The sequence below is a fragment of the Dendrobates tinctorius genome, unplaced genomic scaffold (assembly GCF_039654945.1).
Source record: "Dendrobates tinctorius isolate UK_male_01 unplaced genomic scaffold, ASM3965494v1 ptg000070l, whole genome shotgun sequence".
Taxonomy (NCBI): domain Eukaryota; kingdom Metazoa; phylum Chordata; class Amphibia; order Anura; family Dendrobatidae; genus Dendrobates; species Dendrobates tinctorius.
Window position 1 is genome coordinate 17,506,342 of NW_027361738.1, and position 16,691 is coordinate 17,523,032.

Here is a 16,691-nt window from a genome sequence, read left to right on the forward strand (position 1 = left end):
CCTTCCGGTGCGCAGGGGGCCGCGTGCTGCAGCAGAATGGTGGGGGCCGCTTGCGGAGGCACTGGTAGGGCCGGGGGTACTCTCACCTTCCCCGGCGCTGCGGCCTCCGTTCCATCATCACGCAGTTTCCCCCGCAGCCTCCGTTCCTTGCTCCACTGTCCTGCGGGCCTTCCCTCCGGACTCGGGGGCTCCGCTGAGAAGTCCTCTGCTGGTATTGGTGGCAGCCGTTCTCGCTGACTCCCCTCAGGCTCCGCTCCCCGGCTCAGCATCCCGCTGCCTGCCCGTAAATCTGAAGATGACTTCTGGTGCAGCTCCATCTCTCGCCGCCATTGCCACTCTAGGCGGCCGATGCCCCGACACCCGCAGCATCTCATACCGTCCGTTGGGCAGCACTCGAATGGCGTCAGACAGCCGCAGCCAAGTTTTTCTTCTGTGCCACTCCTCCTGCTGGGTGGGGCATTGGCAGACCTTTCCATCCATCTGCCAGGGTCCAATATATGGAAACGTCGGTCTCCGGGCATATATTGCTTCCTTTTGGGGTACGTTGGAGGGGGTCCCAGTCCATTCTGAACAACTGCAAACACCCGGACCTCTCCTCTGCGCTGAAGTAATACCGCCATCTTGGGCAGAATCAGCTACTGCCTTGGATCCTCTGCAAGCAACACAGATCCGACACAGCGTCCCAATTTGTAATCCACAGGTCAGTAATTTTTAGTCCACAGGTGTTTATAATCCGAAATAGAGCAGTCCAAGTTTTCCTCAGTCCTTCAGTTGCAGGCCTGCCGCAGAAGATAGCGTATTAGCGGCGGCGATCCTGCCGACTACGCCAAATGTAGTGTCGGTGGTGGGGTGCCAAGCTGGGGGGGGTGGTCCTACTTTTGTACCGCGCAGAGATGATACAGAGACACGATGAGGCAGATTCTGGGTGCAACAGGTCCAAGTTTATTGCTCACCGTCCGACTGACGGTCCTCGCGGTACACCGCGATATCTCTCTCTGCCCTCCGTGTTCAGGGCCGCTCCAACACCGTATGTTACACTAGGGACGTATTTATACATCACGTCCCGTCTCACACTGTAACAATCCTGACAGCTCGGTTACTGTGGCCGCCTTAGGCCCGTACACCAACAGCACTTTACTGGTCAGTTTCGTCATAACACATACGGTGTCTTCCACCCAGAGCCTTGTCTCTGCTGCGGTCCTTCCCTGTCAGGACCACCCCCTTGACGTTTCCTCTCCTCAGTCCCCTTGGTCGGATTCTCCTCAGGGCACACAGACTGGCGAAGTCCTCCTGTCACCTGGGCTCCCCCTGGGGACTGGAATCTTCTGGAACCCTCCCTCAGAATTTATAACTTCCCCGGTTCCTTGAAACTGTCACTAACTGTCACCACGCCCCCCATGACCAACGGTTTCTAAAGCCCTAAGCTGCTGTAAAGTCCTTTACTCACACTCCACCCTGCCATCTAATGGTCATCCCAAGGTACTGCACGTCCACTACACTTTCCTAGTTGTTTCCCCACTGTAATCACTGACTCCTACCTACACTGTGCAAACCTATCTTTCTTCACTCTGACTAGTCCGTCCGTCCGTCAGGTCACCTTCCCTACAGGGTACACTTATATAATGCTGGTCAGCCTGCCTAATTTAATAGTATGTGATTAATAGGCTATAAGCCAGACACTGTTCTCTACATGAGTGTGACCAACTCCCTAATAAAGTCCTTATTGTGTACAATTTTATTACTAAGCAATCACCTCCTCCATGAATTGTCATTTGAAAACTTAAAGTGAACCTGTCACAAGTTTTGGCTGATATAAGATACAGCCATCACCTTTCAGGGATGATATACAGCATTCTATAATGCTGTATATTGGCCCCCAACCCGACCTGTAAGAGAAGGAAAAATAGCATTTATTATACTCACCTGTGGGCAGTCTGGTCCGAGGGGAGTCGTTGGTCCTGGTCTGGCACTTCCCATCATCTTGCGACGCCCTCCCACTTGCTTCATGTGGATGATGCGTCCTGCGTTATCCACACAGACTCCTTGGCATCGCACTTCGGCACAGGTGTACTTCTCTGCCCTGTTGAGGGCAGAGTAAAGTACTGCAGTGCGCAGGTGTCGGGTCTCTTTGACCTTTCCCGGAAGCTGCGCACTGCAGTACTTTGCTCTGAAAAAAACACACATATAAAAAAACGGGCTGAAAAAAAGCCCTAGCCAGCTCACCAACCACAGCCAGAGCACGGAGCCTCGTCTGGATCCAAACGAAAGTTGATTGTAGACAAGGAAAGAAGAAAATTTCCAGCTTCCAGGATAATAAATTTATATTCCAAAATATAGATAAATTCCATACACAGCTTTCTCCCCATATGCAAATGGATGTGTGTCGAGCACTGAATCAGCTACACGTTTCTATCCTTAGTGGATCTTTTTCACAGCCGTGTATGGAATTTTTTATCTATATTTTGGAATAAAAATTTAATATCCTGGAAGCTGGAACTGTTCTTCTTTCCTTGTCTACAAAGTACTTTGCTATGCTCTCAACATGGCAGAGAAGTACGCCTGCTGCAGAAGTGTGATGCTGAGGAGTCTGGGTGGATGACGCAGGGACGCGTCATCCACACGAAGCAAGCAGGAGGGTGGCATTGCAAGAAGATGGGAGGCGCCAGTTCAAGGAGAGCAACACCCCTCGGTCCAGACCACCCTGCAGGTGAGTATAATAAAGGTCTTTTTTTTGTCTTCCAAGTCAAATTGGGGGCAAATATACAGCATTATAGAATTCTGTATATCAGCCCTGACAGGTCACAGGTTCACTTTAAACTGTGAGTGGTTGTCTCATCAGTATTTTGAAAAAAGAAAAAAATGCTCCATGCTTTGTATGTATACTGACATAAGTGACTTGTGTTTCCCCTCAGTCAGGAGCTGAGGTATGTTCGGAGCTTAAACTGGAGCAGTTATACATGGTGAAACACAGCCATTACACAGTACATAACAGGGGCACATTTATAAGATGTTCTCAGCACATCCAATTGAGGAACTTATTATTATTCCAAGATCTGTTATTTGAAATGTACTTTGTTCTTGGGATAACCCCATTAAGTATTTTTTCTATCTTAAACAGAAACAAAAAAAAAAAAAAAGTTTAAAATCAGGTGCGGTAATAGTCAAATGTCAAGGATTGAACAATACAGTAACCATACGTGGAACAGCATAACTATATAATTAGGCATCATTAGTAAAATTTTCTTTTGACCTCCACCAGAAAATATAATCAGAGCAAAAGTATGTTCATTTCAGCCAAATGGGAAACTGCGACTGTTAAAAATGAATGCTCTAAGGAAATTTTAGATAAATCATTGTTTACATTCTGTAAAATTGATAGGTTCACTTTGACATTTTGAGTCTTTTTCTCTCTCATTATTTGAACAGACAAATATATCTCATGCAGTAAATGAATCTGTCTTATTATGGACATATAACTATAATGGGGTCCAGTTGTTTTACTTTAGGGTTTCTTTCATTTTATGTGAGATAATAATGCAGCTTTCTGTGCTATTAGTTCTGTTGAAGATATTGGAACTTGAGATACATGTTTGATCCTAGTCTAATACATTTTTTAATTCAGTTTTACACATCGACTTTGGGCATGCAGCATTGGGATTTCAATGTTGTACTGCTAAGGCTGGGGCTACATGGCGAATTTGACCATGACACAGGTCGCGTTGCCAAGATGCTTTATATGCTGCGGCTAATGCAGGTGGATGGGCTTGCATTCCGACTCTAAAGGTACAGCGCCTGTCACAAAGAAGTTGTAAAATAATGGGCACAGTTTAATTATTTGCGAACTACTTGCCGTTATAATCTAGGAGGTTAAATTGCGACCCCATTCACCTGTATTATGTTGCAATGTTATCATGTAGCTCCATCCTACAGTCATGGCCAAAAATTTTGAGAATGACACAAATATTATATTTTCACATGATCTGCTGGCCTCTGGTTTTTATGTGTGTTTGTCAGATGTTTTTATCACATACAGAAATATAATTGCAATCATATTATGAGTAACAAAAGGTTATATTGACAGTTAGAATGAGTTAATGCAGCAAGTCAATATTTGCAGTGTTGACTCTTCTTCTTCAGGACCTCAGCAATTCTCCCTAGCATGCTCTCAATCAACTTCTGGATCAAATCCTGACTGATAGCAGTCCATTCTTGCAAAATCAATGCTTTTATTTTGTCTGAATTTGAAGGTTTTTGTTTGTCCACCCGTCTCTTGATGATTGACCACAAGTTCTCAATGGGATTAAGATCTGGGGAGTTTCCAGGCCATGGTCCCAAAATCTCTATGTTTTGTTCTGTGAGCCATTTAGTTATCACCTTTGCTTTATGGCAAGGTGCTCCATCATGTTGAAAAAGGCATTGTTGATCGCCAAACTGCTCTTGGACGGTTGGGAGAAGTTGCTCTTGGAGGACATTCTGGTACCATTCTTTATTCATAGCTGTGTTTTTAGGCAAGACTGAGAGAGAGCCCATTCCCTTGGCTGAGAAGCAACCCCACACATGAATGGTTTCAGGATGCTTGACAGTTGGCATGAGACAAGACTGATGGTAGCGCTCACCTGGTCTTCTCCGAATAAGCAGTTTTCCAGATGTCCCAAACAATCGAAAAGGGGATTCATCAGAGAAAATGACTTTACCCCAGTCCTCAGCAGTCCACTCCCTGTACCTCTTGCAGAATATCAGTCTGTCTATCATGTTTTTCCTGGAGAGAAGTGGCTTCTTTGCTGCCCTCCTTGAGACCAGGCCTTGCTCCGAGAGCCTCTGCCTCACAGTGCATGCAGAGGCACTCACACCTGCCTGCTGCCATTCCTGAGCAAGCTCTGCACTGCTGGTAGCCTGATCCCACAGGTGAAACACTTTTAAGAGACGTCCTGGCGCTTGCTGGTCTTTCTTGGGTGCCCTGGAGCCTTTTTGGCAACAAGGGAACCTCTCTCCTTGAAGTTTTTGATGATGAGATAGATTGTTGACTGAGGTGCAATCTTTCTAGCTGCGATACTCTTCCCTGTTAGGCCATTTTTGTGCAGTGCAATGATGACTGCACGTGTTTCTTTAGAGATAACCATGGTTAACAGAAGAGAAACAATGATGCCAAGCACCAGCCTCCTTTTAAAGTGTCCAGTGGTGTCATTCTTACTTAATCATGACAGATTGATCTCCAGCCCTGTCCTCATCAACACCCACACCTGTGTTAATGGAGCAATCACTGAAACGATGTTATCTGGTCCTTTTAAGGCAGGGCTGCAATGATGTTGAAATGTGTTTTGGGGGATAAAGTTCATTTTCTAGGCAAATATTGACTTTGCAAGTAATTGCTGTTAAGCTGATCACTCTTTATAACGTTCTGGAGTATATGCAAATTGCCATTAGAAAAAATGAAGCAGTAGACTTTGTAAAAATTAATATTTGTGTCATTCTCAAAACTTTTGGCCATGACTGTATATCACTACTAAATGCAGTAAATGTGGTCATGTTAGAATGCAACATGGTTGAATTTTTACCAAAATGTGGCGTTATTTTGCACATTTCAGTGTGAACTTGTTTACTACTATTAGTTGCGAATTAGCAGAGCATTATTGCAATTCAATGCTGAATTCACAAACCAGTATCACTGTCAATGATTCTGTGAACAGCCGCAGATCTCCTGACTTGAACTCAAGAACCTCATAGGAATGTATAAGGCTGTGAAGGGGTAGAGGATGGTGTTCCACCTCTATGACAACACCTTATGTTTTCTTTGTGTAAAATGTATGGTATTTTTCTGTTCTCCTCCCCTTAGGCTGCAGTCCCTGTTAGGTAGTTGAGGGTTAATTGTAGGGACGGCCCATAGTTGAGGATGAGGATTGGGAATCTGTGGGTTCGTTGCAGGGTTAGAAAAACTACTTGAGGAAGAGAAAAGAAAGGACACTCAGAAAATAGGTGTTTGGTTTGGTGAAGACAGTAGAGAGCAGAGAAAAAACAATCAAGAAAAACCCCCTCAGTGGCAGCAGAAATCTGTTTAGCAGGCAAGCTGGGGTAGTGGGAATGTACAGCCATGAACTTTATTATAGTCCCTAAGGGTCTCTGGGGAACAGGCAAGGGTCAGCCAGGCCTTGGAAGCTGCACGGTCGAGAGAGACTTAGTCAGCAAGGCTGGGACACGCTCAGTAAGGTGACAGACAGTGGTGCATTATTACCTGGTTCCCTTCCCAAGAGCTAGGCTGAAGGATAGTGGTCACTGTGAAAATCAAAGTGGCGCTGTACACATTGTTCTGCAATGTACCAACTCTACCACTGAAAATGTTTCCTGGAAACATGTCGCTGTATTGTAACAAATAAAGTGACATCCACATCTCCTGCTTTTTAATCAGATAAAGACAAAGTGTCAGTAAAAAGGATTTTGTTTTTATGCACTGATATAGTCTATTGTTTGTGGGATCAATGGGCACTAGAGCCATGCAATGCAATGCGCGGCAGACTGGAGCTGGGAAGTGTCCATTACAGTAACATGGCCGCACACACACGAAAGCAAGCAAGACCCTATTTTAGACGGACGTCTGCATGAGCCCGTAATGTCCTCCGTTTAATTTACAAAAGAGTACACTAATTACATAATCTGCATCTATTTTTACATTTCTGGGAATGCATATTTACTGTATTACTAGTTAATGGATACTAAACTGATGTTCAGCTGTGGCTAGATGTAGAAATCAGTGAAAATATACCTTCTTTTTCAGAAAACAATTGTAGAAAAACTTAGTCGCCATGCACTAATCCCCCCCCAAAAAAAGGTATAATCACTCTTGGTGCACATACTCATCTAATATTGTCCTTATAGTAATGCTTTGCAACACACTAAAAATTACCATGAATTAAAGAACATAAATAAAAGTTTTCTTTTGACTCATCCGTCTTACTTCTGTATAAAAAAAAAAAAAATCAAACTATGTATTTAGCATAAAATTCTTCTAGAAATGTTACAAGCTGTTAAAATCCTTGCAATTTTATGTTGACAATGCCGCCAACTTTCATGGCATTTTCTGATTCAATTACCGGAATTCATGATGAATAGAGATGAGAATATTGCTTCAAGCCTTGATCATATTCACCATGAATTTCGCCCACAGATTCAGACTCCCCCAAAACTGAATTTTATGCATTTTAATTAAGAACTGGAGCCACTTCAAACTCCATGCGAAAGATCTCTGTGTGAACATACAACAGACACCATACTAGGCTTGGAATCTACCACGGCTGGAGTTAAAGCCGTAAAAATCTCACCAAGCTTACTTAAACCTAGATTCATATTCGCACATAATTCCAGTACATATTTTTCTTAAATTAGATCTTTTCAAGTGAGCCTTTTAAAAAATGAAGATCTATTGACACGCTACAAATAAAAAAACAGTAATTGTGCTGTCGAAGTGATTTGTCTGGACATATATAATACCAGAGAAAATAAACCTTCTTGCCCTTCTATTGGTCGAACATCCACAGTCATGTCAGCAACCCTATGTTGAACATTTGAATGAAAGACTGAAGGTATGTGCACACAAAGTCTTTTTGCCATGTTTCCAAAGCAGAAACTGAGCAGAACCTGCAAATTTTTGAGGATTTTTTCATTTTTTTGAGGAGGATTTGGAGATCTTCTGTCCATTTCTGCACCACAATCCCTAAGGCTATATGCACAGTGAGTTTTTGCAGTCAAAAATGATGAGTTTTCAAGTGGAATCCGCATGAGGAAACTTCTCCATTGGGCTGTTAAGGCTGGCGCTATGTAAGGGAGTGAGATATGATGCCTTTCTTGCTTCCCTTCCTCAGAGTGCCCTTTTGTATGTTATTATCTATATGTTGCTAATTGATAATGTTTATAATAAATGTCTACAGTACTGCTACATAAAAATATGTATTATCGCTCATCTTTAATGGTACTGCCACATGTATGTGTTACCATTTTGTAGAAAGCTGTAATACATTGTCTTGTATTTCTGTATTATATTATTGTATAATATAGTGTGCCTGTTGTGCATGTATAGTTAGGGTAAGTTAGTGTATCCTTTTGGGGACATTAGAGGAGGGCACTTTAGTATATAGTTATGGGTAAGTGTAGTTCTGTTGCGGGCCACTAGATGGGGGCATACTAGTGGGCCTTATAGGTATAGCGGATAGGATGTTCATAGAGGGTTAATTGTAGGAGGAGCTGCGGGATAGTAAGCGGGGACCTCGTAGGAAGTTAGGTCAGATTGGGCCAGGGTGCCCTAGTTTCCACATGGGCTATAGGCCCGGACAGCTTGGCAGCCACGCAATGTTCAAGTGCTGCAGCTCACATTACCCATGGCCACTATGTGTCACAGCAGTGGGCCAGTACAGAAACATGTGGTGACTTATCGCCTGGGCCAATGCTTTTAGGGCATGAGTCAGCTGGACAGCTGAGGTGAAGGAAGATGGAGCTTTGACGAGTTCGGTACAGATGGGCTGGATGCTTTCACAGAGGCAGCAAAACCTGGTGACTGATGATTTTGAGTCTGGGGCGAAACAGGCAGAAGGAATTGTCATCATGGCGGGGTTAGGCCAGGAAGGAACTGGGAATCACTCTAGGATGGTCCGGTCTGGGTGTGTACTGCACGAAAGGGAAAGATGAGGAAACAAGTAAATGTCACAATGTACCAACTGTGGATGTAGCGTGTGAAGTACTCAGTAAAGAAAGTGTTAAAGTTGACTTGGACTGTGTCTCCATTGCTGGGGGTCACCTGAAAGAGGAACTGTCATTGCCTGGGAAGTGCCCAGAGGAAGCTGAATCTGGAGATGCAGGTATGCCAGAGAGAAGAGAACAGTTTTCTGTAGGGGAAGGACTGGACCTAGATATTGTGGTTATTTGGGCCACGACTATAGTCCTGTCCCTCCCTTACTGCTACATGGTGAATTTCGCCATGACACAGATGCTCTATGTGCTGCTGATAATGCAGAATTAGAAGAGGGAGGGAACACTTGAAATAGAATTAATGGATTCAAATAGTTTAATATAATGAACACCTATATAAATTAAGTGCCCTCTCCCAGACAATTGGATGGCAGACCATCCGGTGTAAGATAAAAGAAACCCAAACTGAAAATGGTGAGTGAAAACCTGGTAAGGTTCGTGAAGTGAAATAAAGGTGAGCAGAATAAAATTATTTGTTAAAATGGTCTTTATTGAATATTTATTGGTACAACAACATAAGTTAAAACATAATAAAAATTAGTGCATGAGGCATAAAAACCGCAATAATACAATGAGTATATAAAATATAGAAAATCTGACTAATGACAACTCAAATAATCTCAGTACCACACAAGTAGCCGCAGGTGGGGAACTAATATTTTAGCAGCTAAAGGTTTTTATATATAAAGTGCAAAAAGTGCAAAAAATTGTGCAAAATGGTATCACAGGGAATGTATGAATTTTTGCAATATTGCAGAAGCACCGTGCAGGAAGTGGAGATGCAAAATTGTGTATAAAATATGCAAATAAGTGCCAAAAAATTTTTTTTATATAAAAATTATATGAGAATTAAAATGAATATTATGCTCAAATTAGCAGAGAAAAAATATAAAAAATAAAAATATATTTTTTGTGTGCAACAAATACAAAGTGCTGAAAAACTGCAGTGGTGTCTGTAAAGCAAAAGCATATATTCAGACCTGGCCACAATAATAAATTCAACCTTGGCCCAAATAATACAAAGTGCAAAAAATATAATATAATGCAGAAAGGCTGCAAGGGTGTTTGCAAAGCAAGAACATATATTCAAACCTAGCTACAATAATAGATTCAAACTTAGCCACAATGAGAGATGTAACATATGCGCTGCAGATTAGAAGCCTGAATCAGCCAATGAAGACATAAGCAGCTGTGATAATGAAGAAGTGGCTAGATACCTGTGTGTGCCAAGTGGTGGGAGAAGGGGTATGCCTGCTAATGCAGGTGGATGGGTTTGCATTCCGACTCTAAAGGTACAGTGCCTGTCACAAAGAAGCACAGTTTAATTATGTGTCTTTTTGCTGAGTGTTCAGAGCAGAAACTCAAAGTTTTTGAGGAGTTTTAAGAATTGGGGGAAATTTCTTCTCCAAAAACACATTCAAAAACCTCTGTGTACAGAAAGCATGGAGAGTTTTTGGAATACATTTTTGTTTCCTGAAACGGTATTAAAGAGTTTTTGAAGCATGTTCGAACAGTTTTTTCCCTTTTTTTGCAGCCTTTTAATTGGATAGTTCCCAGTTTAGAGCTGATTCTATCAGGACCTACTTTAAGTGACATGCGTGTTCTCTTTTCCTTCCATGTTCTATAATTATTTTGTAAAAAAACCTCTGTGTGTACAAATCCCAATGGATTCAACATTTGTAATAAGCACTGACCATAATCTTTGAGATGCAGCAATCAAACATTTTGCAAGGTCACTATCTGTAAATGGTTGAGAAGACTAGGCGGTCAATAACGTTTCACACATAGCTTCCACAATCTGCATCCATTTCACTTTCTTTATATGCAAATAGGACAGGTTCACAATACCTGCTGATCTTGGATGCATCCTGACAGGTATTAGTAGATGTCACCTCACTTGCCCCACTCATCTCCAATACGGTAGTGACCAAAGCCGGTTGAGCAACTGGATAGCAATGAGAATAGTGGGCTGTTTTCTGCCTCCCTGTGCAGGATAATGGATTAATATTTCTTAATAAGTCTAATTTAAAATTCAAGTTTCAGCTTAAACAAGTGTAAATTTCATGTGAGCATTTTGGGTGTTATAGTTTTCTTTGTTTTGCTTGAAAAACATCTTTGGTGTTCCTGCTACATGGATAAATATTTGCAGTAAATACGTTTTGCCAACATGTACTCATAAAATGAAACTTTCTACCCTGCAAATGGAAAGAAAAAATAAAACTTGTAAAAAAAAAATTAAATTTGAAAACGTAAAATTTTCCAACGAATTTAAGACGTCATTCACTTCTTTGATTCAACGTTCGTTTTCCAACTGGAAAAACCTAAGCCAGAGACTGCTGGAAAACAAGGGTGAGCGAGAGTTGACATTTTAACATCACAAAGGTCTTAAATGCATTCCTCTCATTGTGGTATCTCTTTCAGTAATACTGGCATCAGCTCAACAGCTGGATAAAATAATAAAAAACCACAAAATAAAATTGTATAGACGGTAAATGTACAGTGTAATGAAATGTGTTGTACTGCATAAATCCAAAAATGTTCACTGGAAAATTAATGGTTCAATACACTTAAGCCAGCACTTCTACATATTAGGCAAATATTTTATACACTAGATGGTGGGCCCGATTCTAACGCATCGGGTTTTCTAGAATAAAAAAATAAGAAAAAAAGGTTATTCTCACCTTCCGACGGCTCCCGATCTCCTCTCCACGCTCACGGCATCTTCCGGTCCCAGTAATGCTTAGCGCGAAGGACCGGAGATGACGTCACTCTCGCGAGAGCGCGACGTCATCAGCGGTCTTTCACGCAAAGCATTACTGGGACCGGAAGATGCCGGGCGCGTGGTGAGAGGAGGAAGAGAGTCCGGGGGCCGTCGGAAGGCGAGTATATCACTATTTTTTATTTTAATTCTATTCTTTACAGGTTTATGGTACCCAGGGCCTGGAGGAGAGTCTCCTCTCCTCTGGTCCCTGGGTACCATCCGCACATTGAGCGCTGCGCCGGTCATATCCCGGCTGCGTCGCCGCTGACCTCCATGCGGCAGGAGATGACCAACGGCAACCGTCAGGAGAACAGCGGCTAGCGCCACAGATCTCCCTATGGCAGCGGTGGCATACGTCATTCGAATTCCGTACCAATTTGCGGCTGGAAATCCCGCGTCGCTAATTGGTCGCGGCCGACGCGGGATTTCCATTACAGACAGAATTAGACGATTATACAGTAGATGATCTTTCCAGAATTATTCAAGTTATCAGCCAACTTCACCCAACAAAGAAATAATTGTATAATAATTTCTCAGCACTGAAACCTGAAGTTCTTTTTTCAATTATAATATGTAATCACTTTATAATAATTTTTAATTACTATGTTTTGCTTTATTGAATATATGTGTGTGTTCTGTATAATACATTCAAGCAAAAAAGGAAGAATACTGTAGCGCCATAACATGCAAATATGAAAATTGAAAAATAAATTGCTTTACTGCATTAGAAATATGAAAAATTGAGAAAATTTAGCGCATAAAATGGCCAAGTTATGTGCACCTGGAAGCCACGTTAAGGCATTTCTCGTTTTCCAGATGATGAAGGAAGGATTCTGAAACGCGCGTCGGGGAGCGCGTTACAGGGACATGGTGACCCTTAAAGGTATAGGATCCATTTTTTGCAATCCTCTATATATAATTTTCTTGCACTTTATAAAAAGAGTCACTGTGTTGTTCTATAAAAATGAGCATGGTTAAAGTCTGCACATGCACGCTGCACTTTATATGGCAGTGATTATTTTGAGTCACTTATATAATTTTTATGATATACAATATATGGTTGTTTCTTTGTATATGCACATTGCTCCTTTTTTAACAGCGATTTATTAAATTACCAGCGGTCTCTTTTTTTATCTTTTTTCTTTTTGTGAATATGATATAAACAACACTTTGTTTCCTTTCACACTGCACTTCTCACGGCAGTGATTTATTTAATGGTTGTGCTTTATTTTTGTATGCACTTGCACTTTTTCATTGCACATTATACTATCTTTTGAAAAAAATGTTCACTTTATAATATATGATGTATGCATATTAGAATATGAATTATATGTAATTGGGTCCAATTTTATTTTACAATTTTGTAAAATCGTTCCTATACATGCACTTTGCTTTTATTTAGTTTTTATGTAACCACCTGTATAATAAAGATTATTAATTAAGTACACCTTGTCTGGTTTTCTTTGGTTAACAGGTCTTATGGTTGGTTGGTTTGTTTTTTGATCTTAAAATTAGTGTGTAATCACTATTTTCACTGGACACTGGTGGTGGAAAATAATATATTTATCCATATTAATTGTTGTATCATTCTATATATCGAGATATATACTATATCCAGTGTCGGTGTGTGTTTTTCTTAAATTTTCATATTTGCATGTTATGGCGCTACAGTGTGCTTCCTTTTTTTGCTTGAATGTTTATGAGTTGGTGACTCTAGGTTAAGCACCTGTTCACACAATGTTTTTGCTTGGATGTGACGGTCAGTTTTTGAAATCTGTATAATACAGACGTTTCCCAGAAAAGACATTGATCACTTATCTAAGTAATAAATATACAATAGCTGACACTCACTACAATCACAAGAATAGTCTATGGAGCTGATGGAGATAAATACAGTGGTATTCAAAAATATTCACCCCCCGCCCTCTTGGCATTAAAGCTATTTTGTTCCATTACAATCTGTATTTAAATATTTTTGTAATCCGATTTGTGTGTAATGCATCAGCACTAAATAATCTAAGTTGGTGAAGTGAGAAAAATTTAGGCAAAATTTATATTTATGGGATCAAATAACTAAAAATTGGAGTGTGTATATGTATTCACCCTTTTGCTTTGAAGCCACTAAAAATTTCTGGTGCAGGCAAGTCCCTTAGTAAGTCACATGCTTAGTGAAAGGAAATCCACCTGTGTGCAATCTAAGTGCCACATGGTCTGTCAGTATATACACACTTTCAGTATATACACACACACCTTTTCTGAAAGGTCACAGAGGCTGCAACACCATTAAGCAAGAGGCACCACTAACCAAACGACACCATGAAGACCAAGGAGATCTCCAAAGAAATCCGGGACAAAGTTGTTCAGAAGTTTAAGTCAGGGATGGGTTATAAAAAAAAATCCCAATCTCTGATAATCCCCCAGAGCACCATCAAATCCATTATCATCAAATGGAAAGATCAAGGTACCACAACAAATTTGCCAAGAGAGCCGCCCACCAAAACTCTCAGCCCAGGCATTAATCAGAAAGGCAGCATCGAGACCTAAGGTTACCCAGAAGGAGCTACAGAGTTGCCAAGCAGAGACTGGAATATCTGTCCATACAACCACAATACGTCATACATGCTATAGAGGTGGATTTAATGGAAGAATGGGCAGAAAAAAAGTCTTTACTACGACACACAAATTGTAAGGCTCATTTTGAGACAAGCGGGAGATTCCCCAATTGTATGGAGAAAGGTGCTGTTGTCAAATGAGACCAAAATTGAACTGTTTGGCCACCAAGATAAATGCTATATCTGGCATTATCCCAACAATGAAACATGGTGGTGGCACCATCATGCTGTGAGGATGTTTTTCAGCAGCAGGGACAGGGAAAATGGTCCAAGTTGAGGGAAAGATGGATGGTGCGAAATATAGGGATATTCTTGAGCAAAACCTGTGATTTGAGACTGGGACAGAGGTTCATCTTCCTACAAGACAATGACCCACGCCATTAAGCAAGAGGCACCACTAACCAAGCAACGCCATGATTACCAAGGAGATCTACAAACAAGTCAGAGACAAAGTTGTTCAGAAATACAAGTTAGGGTTGGGTTACAAAAAGAAAATATGCAAATCTCTGATGATCCCCCAGAGCACCATCAAAACTATTATCATCAAATGGAAAGAACATGGTGCCACAACAAACCTGGCAAGAGAGGGTCGGCCACCAAAACTTTCCATCCAGGCAAGGAAGGCATTAATCAGAGATGCACCACAGAGACTAAAGGTCACCGTGAAGGAGCTGCAGTGTTCTCAAGTAGAGGCTGGAGTATTTCTCTATACAACCACAATAAGACACACTCCATAGAGGTGGCCTTTATGGAAGAGTGGGCAGATACAAGCCTTTTCTTACATACAAAAATTGTAAGGCTCATTTTTGAATTTTCCAAATGATATGTGGGAGACTTCCCACATGTATGAAGGAAAGTGCTGTGGTCAGATGAGACTAAAATTTAACTTTTAGGCCACAAATGTAAAAGCTATGCCTGGCACCAAATCAACACAGCTCATTACCTCAAGGACACAATTCCTACAGAGAAACATGGCGGTGGCAGCATCATGCTTTGGGGATGTTTATTGGCAGCAGGGACAGGGGAAATGGTCCGAGTCGAGGGAAAGATGGATGGTGCGAAATACAGGAATATTCTTGAGCAAAACCTGGAATTTGAAGCTGCGATGGAGGTTCCCATTCCATCAAGACAATGACCCAATTCAACACATCAGTGGTTTAAGGGGAAACATGTAAATGTTTTGGAGTGGCCTAGTCAAAGCCCAGACATTAATCCAATTGAGAATCAGTGGTCAGACTTGCTGTTCACCAGAGGATGCCATTTAACTTGAAGGAGCTGGAGAAGTTTTGCCTTAAGGAATGGGCAAACTTTTCAGTGGCAAGATGTGGAAAGCTCATAGAGACTTATCCAAAGCGATGTGCAGCTGTAATAGCCGCAAAAGGAGGCTGAGTTTAGGGGGTGAATGTTATGCATACTGATATTTTCAGTTATTTTATCATGTTTGTTGTTTCCTTCACAATAAAAAGAAAAGCAAATTATCACAGTTGTAATCATGTTCTTTACATGAACTAATGAAAACCCTCAAAAAAACAATGAAATTCCAGGTTGTGAGGTAGCAAAGCAAGAGAAATGAAAGGAATAAGGCTAAGTTCATGCAATAAGGATTTGCGGAGTTTTTGATGTTACAGATTTTCTGCATTAAGTGTTTTTTCATTGCATTTTTTACATGCGTTTTTATCTTTTTTTTTTCAGCTGCTGTGTTTGACTCCTTTTACTATGTCATGTTTTAAATAAAACTGCTTTGTTTTAGATACTTCTGCTACTTAACTTTGATAAAGCTTTGATACAGTCATATGCGGATTACATGTGGCTTTAGTGTGCTTCTGTTGCAGAAAAAGCAATAAAAATTAATATATATTTTCCTCATCTCATTCAAGTCTATATGGAAAATCTGCAAAACAACTCTAAGTGAAATTGCTATGTTGCACAGTGGGCCTGAGATTGCTGCACTTTTTACTCCCTGAAAATAAGCAGTGTAAAAACTCACCAAAATCTTCCAGGCAACTTCCCCCCATAGCCTGGAAGAGGTCATTTATATAAAGGGATAAAAGATGATTTCTCAGCAACAAGGCAACTGTTATGAGACACACAGGAGTTACTGTTTTCAGCAACCTGTATGCCCATAATAATACTTTAGATAAAGGGTATCAGTCACCACATTTGACCTAAGATGTAATTAAGTGATGGGTCCAGCACATGGGCAGGTAGAGGCAGCATCATCTTCTGTTTTGCTGCATCTTCTTTCCATTTTCAGTGCCGACACAGAAGAGGGAGGTAGTGATGGGGATAAGTAATAATGTTCGTTGCGTAATTGTGGTGGTTCTGTATAATGCTCTGGATGTCCTGCACAGTGGCACACGGCTTTTTTGCTTCTCTCTGAGTGATCTTGCTTTTAGGCCGGTTTCACACGTCAGTGTCTCCGGGACGTTTGGTGACACTTACACACGTAAACTCATTCAAATGAATGGGTCTATGTACATGTCCGCATGTTATTATTATTATTATTATTATTTTTTATTGTTATAGCGCCATTTATTCCATGGCGCTTTACATGTAAGGAGGAGTATACATAAAAACAAGTACAA